The 6,280-nt window shown below is 52.3% G+C and overlaps 1 long non-coding RNA gene and 1 other non-coding gene across 3 annotated transcripts; one reads left to right on the forward strand and one right to left on the reverse strand.

Annotated features, from left to right (window-relative positions):
- The first annotated feature begins 837 nt into the window (after positions 1-837).
- LOC127348918 (uncharacterized) lies at positions 838-2,915 on the forward strand. Of its 2 annotated transcripts, XR_011754110.1 has the most exons (3): positions 849-1,338; positions 1,815-1,885; positions 2,131-2,915. It is a non-coding gene; the product is annotated as an uncharacterized lncRNA (long non-coding RNA). The 2 variants fall into 2 exon arrangements; XR_007880024.1 differs by lacking the exon at positions 1,815-1,885 and having other exon boundaries at positions 838-1,338.
- A 2,718-nt stretch (positions 2,916-5,633) lies between these two features.
- LOC127327971 (small nucleolar RNA Z247) lies at positions 5,634-5,773 on the reverse strand. Its single transcript, XR_007868887.1, has one exon. It is a non-coding gene; the product is annotated as a small nucleolar RNA Z247 (small nucleolar RNA).
- Positions 5,774-6,280: the final 507 nt, after the last annotated feature.

Genomic DNA, 6,280 nt, shown 5'->3' on the forward strand with positions numbered 1-6,280 from the left:
TATAGATATAGATAAATATAACTATAACTATTTCCTATATTTGAAAACAAGGGACTTAACTTTTTTAGATATGAATCCGTATCTAGATAAAAAAAATTGAATCATTTATTCAGAAACGGTGAAAGCACATTAATTGATCCGCCAATTAATTTATTAGTATCTAAGAGGGACCTATGCCTGATATATATACACATACAGATTGTTTTGCCTAGTCCAATACAGTGACTAATAATTTCAGATGAGGTCACTCTCTCAACACTCCAACTTCTAGCTGAACATCTATCTGCATAGCTGTGGCTTGCAAGTCTCGGATATTTTTGCGTTAGTTTGTTTGGGCGTGAGATGCATCCGGATGATTTTCCGTACTGTAGGAGTTGAGGAAAGTGGAAGTGCAGGCAACTTCGTCTGCCCAATCCACAACGATAGATAATGTGCTGAGGAAAACTTGAGAGCTGCTGCTATTAGATTACTAGGACCCGCTGAACGACGCTGTAAAGATAGATGGGCCTCGGCAAGTCGGCAAGCTGCTCCAAAAACTTGAGAGCTATTGCTATTAGCTTTTGGCAAGTTGCTTCCGCCAGATTTGTTTTCAAACTACCTGCAATAAAAGTATTAGAGGTAGTATTATGCATACTATGCATGTAAAAGAGCTAACGTGGCACTCCTTAATAATGAGAGAGATCATCTCTAAAGAGCTCTAAGCTCCGAGGCTTGGAGCGCTCCCTGGTTGATCTAGGGGTTGCTATCGTTGGGCCTACAGGAAAGGTTTACCGCTTGGATGCGCCAATTTGGAAGTCGGTGGTTGCTTCGTGTGGGCCTGTGGTTAGAGTCGGTTCCTCAAGAGATTGTGCGGTCGTCATTCAGCGCGTTCCATCTCCACCTCTGTTTTTCGCTCTATTTCTCGCCTTATCCTCTTCCTCTTCAATATCAATTCTACTAGCCTCCACCGCCTCCATCTTTGCTGCTCGCTGGCGCGAGTTAGCCCCGGTCTCCAGTGCTGATTTCGGCCGCCCTGCATTATGCCCCAGCACGTACACTCGCGGCAAACCCTAGCCGTTGGCGTTGGCGTTGGCGATATGCGGGCTAGCCGTTGGTAGCGGTGGCTCGCCCCTGCACTACAACCCGACGACCTGGTTCTGTTCGTTGCTGTTTTGGCACTACACCTCCTCCGCGGCTGAACGTCGCATGGGGAGGCCGACGAGGGCCCATCAAAGGCGGAGGAGGCACTGATGGATGAGGAGAAGCGGGGCATGTACGCCTCCATGGAGAGCTTCGTCGGCAACGGTTAGAACGGCTCGGGGCTCTTCACTGATCCCCCGTCGACAGACTCGCATCTAGGTTCGTCTCCCGGGAGTTTTTTTCTTATTACAACAGCTCCGGTTCTAGATTGATGGTTGTTGTCGGTTTGAGCAAAGGATAGCAGAGAAGGAGCATTAATTCTTCACCACCGAAAAAACTTAGACTTCCCTATTTTGCATTTTCGCAGCTTGATCATTACTACATGTTGCCTGACGTAAATAATTAGTCCAGTTTCAGCTTTCTTCAGTATGTGTTCTATTGTGTCCATTTGTGATATACACATATTGATTTTCTGCTCAATCAGGCTAGGCCGGCCGGGCCTAGCAGTTTCTAAGTGTTGCGACACTCATGACCTTTATGTTGGAATTTCGTTTGTTTATTAAGTAGACAATGCCATTTTTTTCAGATGAACTTTCTTATCTTAATGGAAGCACTGATATATAGTCATAGTTCAACCTACGCGGAACAGATGTTTGAGGGTGGATTGAGGATTAACGAGATCCATTATGATGCAGATCCTCAAATCAACGTACGATAGAGAACATATAAATCTCTGGCTCTAATTGTATTTAATAATGGGCAGGAGGTGAGTTATCAGGCCATGAGTATGTAAGTAAATACGTATGTGGCTCTACTACCTTGGATTCAGTAGAAATCATGGGTCAAAACCTCAAGACTATATAACTTCATGACTTTAAAACTATGTTGTTTAAACACCCCACCAATTGTCCTATCTTGGGAGTGTGAAGTGACATGCTCTTAATAGGTGTTCCGTGGACTAGCTTTTTATTCTTCATATCTCAAATTTTGAACACTGTATCATGGCTTCAGGTCACCGTGTTCTTGTGCAGCCTATGTTGCTGCCCTTTCCCCCCTCTGTACTGCCTCTCCCTCGACTACGCCCAGTAATTCTCCCGGTACATTCGGTGTATCTACGGATGTGTTGACGGTACAGAGGGGAGTCGCCGTACGGCGTGTCGGTACACCGACGCGCTTTACATGCCAGAGTCGCTCCGGGAGTTCGCCGCGGGCGGGCGGTGGTACCAAGAAGATCCGCCGCTCAAGCCGATGAGCGGCGGCGACTTCGAGAAGTGGCGCGCCGAGTGGGAGCGTGACCGCGCTTCGAAGGCGGCATGGGCGGCGCGTATCGGCAGCACCAGCGGCGGAGGAAGCGGAGGAGATCCGCGAGCCGGCGAGGAGGAAGCGGAGGAGGCAGAGGAGGAGGCGGCGTTCCTGTAGGCGGTGGCCGCATCCGAGAAGGATGCCGCCGAGAAGGCTCGGGCGGAGGCAGAGGAGGAGGTGGCGGCCATCGCCGCCGTCAGGGAATTCAAGGCGCGGGAGGCTGCCGCCAGGGGGCCGTTCGTCCCATTCGTCATCCTTGACGATTAGATAGGATCGCGCAATGTAGGATCTCGCAATGTATGTATGATCCGTAGTATGATCAATGAAGATGAACTATCGATAAAGTTCCCGGGGTTTTAATTTTAAAAAATACGGAGCGAAATACGGGGTCTGCTAGACGGAATGGTTCTTCCGTGAGCAATTTTTTGATACGGGGCGAAATAGTCGCGTTATACGGGGCAGAGAAATACGGGGTGTGTTAGACATGCTCTAACTACTTTCAGCTTATACTTCTATAATTGTATGGAATGGTAAGAGCATCTCCACTCGTCTCCCCACAGAGCCCCCCACGGCCACTTTTTTTCATCCGGACGGCGAAAAACGGCCCAGTCAGGCCTCCGGTTCCTCATTTTGGTCCGGATTTGAGCCTATTTTCGTCCGGACTCCCCATGCCATCCTCGGTTTCCTGGGGGTCTCCCGGGGACTCCGGATGAAGCTAAACCAACCGCCCACGCCCACGTGTCTCCTCTTTCGTCCGGATTCCCCGAGCCATTTTCTTTTTCCCCGAGAAACGCCGCTTGGGGAGCACACGACTGGGAAACTACTCCTCCCCACGCCAAATCTTCCTCCAATCCGGACGAAAATTTCGCCGGATTTGGGCGTGGGGAGCGCCAACGAGTGGGGATGCTCTAATGCTTTGCTTTATACCCGAATAACAATTAGTTCAAACGCTCTTATTAAAACTAGGTTTATTATCTATAATTCTCCAAGGTTAAGTCAACCACCAATCAATTTCAGGTCCTCCAAACATAGTTTGGAAATTTAAATTAGAAAATGGACCACACTGGAGAATAATTGTCCGTCAGGTGCAGATGGAGTGCCGCGTGCCGGATTTCTTGCCCATCTAATCTATTGTGTCAGGAAGTAAGATCTCTTTTAATCATATCGTATGAAATGTATATGTAAATCTTTTCAAAGCTAAACTTTAATATTGCAGTTTCAGTATATGTCTTTCATTTTCTTCCTAGGAGCTTACGCCATGGTATAAAATTTAGCAATGTGGTTATTCTGATTTTTCTTGCAATTCATCTAAATCATTATGTAGTCCATAAGCTTTTATGCAGATCTATCAATGGTAAAGGGAGCAGGTTATCTATCCACTCTCCAGATCGAGTCTTTCCAGGTCGCATACGAACCCCTTCCCGCACCCCCTCCCGACCCCAACTGCCTCCCGCCGCCGCTGCCGCAGGTAGCGCCACCGGGCAAAGACCGCGGGGCGTGGCGGCAGCCCTTCCTCGTTGCTGCGCTGGGGACGGCAGCCGGAATCCCTCCTCGACGCTGCGACCGGATCGGATGTGGATGGTGTTGGGCGGCGGCGGCCATACCTTGGTCTGCGTTTCGGTTCCCCGCCTCCCGTCGGCTCCTCGCCGCGGCACGCCGGAGGTGGCTGGTGGTGGGCGGCGAACAGGTCCTTGATCTGCGCCACTACCCCCTGCCCGTCGCCGGTGCGTGGAATTGATCTTGGGCTTCTCCCGCGGCACGAGGTCGCCCGGGGCAGCAGCCTTGGGTTCGATGGTGGAGGCGTCCCTCTTCTTCGCCGGAGATGGTCAGCCTGCGGATGGTGGTGGTGGGTCTTTCGATCTATCACCGCATTCTGGCGGCGAGGTGGAGAGGCATGGAAGCCGGCGACAACTGTTGTCGCCGGTGGAGGGCTGGCTATCGGCTGCGATGGTGCCCAGGGCGTGCGCGGTGTCTCCGAACAATGCGATCTGCGCTTGGTGTCTCCGTCGGCAATTGTGGCCAGCCTGGGATGGTCACCGGCGTGGGGGCCCGACCTGAATAAAGGCGGCGGTCCTAGGGTCTCTCTTGGGCGACGATGAAGACTTACCTGAGGTTTGCTCTTCTCGATCTGGCAGGAGTGTTGAGTTTCGGAAGGCGCCGCCAGCGAATGTAACAATGTTTTTTTTTTGCCTGGAGTTTGCTGGATCGGTGGTATTCGGTCGTGCGCACCCATACTTTTATTCCGGCCGATTGGTTCTGGAGGGAACGGTGCAAAGCTCTGGTCTGTGTTAGCATCAAGAGACATTTTGGTCATGATGCAGTCAGATGAAGGGAATAACATGAAGGCCGGAGCGGAGGAATAGCTAAGGGAGGTTCAAGTCTCCGCGTTGTTGAGGGACTTGCTTGGTGTCCCGGGCTTCGCAACAGTCATATGGAAGTGGGGGCGGCAGCACAGGTGAAGTTCATAGTCCTCCCTTTCAGGGTGAAAACCCAAGGTCTGGCCTTAACTGGTTGTGCCTGGCAGTTGCCTTGTTGGATTATCACGAGTAAGTTTCTTAACAGAAAGAAGATTACGAGTGACCAAAGGAACATGCAAAACATCATTGAGACGGAGATTATGAGATGGAGTGGGGAGAATGCCTTGGCCAACATGATGAATTTGCATACCTGCACCGTTTGCAGCGTGCACTTGGTCGTGGCCGATGTAGGGCTCCCTCACGGTAAGTTTATCGAGGTCGTTGGTGAGGTGGTCTGTGGCTCCAGTGTCCGTGTACCATGCTGGATCGATCGGGTAGGAGGGAGTGTGGCCTTGAGGTGCCGGTGCATGTGTAGCAGCAGCTTGGCGAGGAGCGCCACCGTCATCGTTCCCGACGCCAAGAAACTCCCGCTTGAAGCGCTTGAAGGAGCGTGAGGCAATGTGCCCCAACTTGCCGCACAGTTGGCAAAGTGGGCGATTGCCATTGCCGGAGTTGTTGGAGTAGCCGCCACCACTAGGTGGGCGGGAGCCGTCGCCGTTGTCGAAGGAGGGCGGCGGCGAAGATGGTGCGCGGGAGAAGTTGCCACCCCCATTTGGTGGCTTGGTCGGTGGCAGGGGCGGCCATCGGCGCGATAGAACTTGCCCCCACCGCCAGGCTGCTTGGAGCCAAATGATAGGTTGGCGGAGAACTGGTTGATGTTGCCGCTGAGCTCCATCTTGCGTGACTTGGTGCGGAACTCGGTGCTGAGCAGCTGGGCATAGAGATCCCGCATCAGCATCGGCGTCGTCCGCGCCGTCACCACCTCGACCAGGGCATCGTAGTCGCTGTCCAGTCCTGCAAGGAGATAAGAGATAATCTCCTCATCCTCCAAAGGTTTACCGATACCTGCTAGGATGTCGGCGAGGGTTTTAATCCTGTTGAAGTAGCTGGACATCGGTGCATCCAACTTCTTGATCCGCGATAGCTGGAATCGGAGCTGCATGGAGCGCGCCGTCAACTGCGCCGCAAAGCTATTCTCTACGGTGGTCCACGCCTCCCTGAACGTGATGGTCGTCATCAGCATCCCGACGACACCTTCAGAGGCGTTGGAGAGGATGAAAGACAGGATTGCCTAGTCCTACTGCATCCACGCCTGGTACGCCGGGTTCGGCATCTTGGTTGGAGCGTCGGCATCGCCTGCCCTTTGGTTAGGGATGAGCTGAGCCGGGCACGGGAGGCTGTCGTTGACGTAGCCAAGAAGTAGATGGCTTTTGAGCATAGGGAGAACATGCGCGCGCCAGAGGAGATAGTTCTCCGGCGAGAGCTTGACGGTGTTGACATTAGCGAAGTTGTAGAGCGGCGCGAGAGCCGCCGCGTTGCCGCCGGTGTTGTTGCTGGCGAGT

This window comes from Lolium perenne, chromosome 1, assembly GCF_019359855.2.
Source record: "Lolium perenne isolate Kyuss_39 chromosome 1, Kyuss_2.0, whole genome shotgun sequence".
NCBI classification, from domain to species: Eukaryota; Viridiplantae; Streptophyta; class Magnoliopsida; order Poales; family Poaceae; genus Lolium; species Lolium perenne.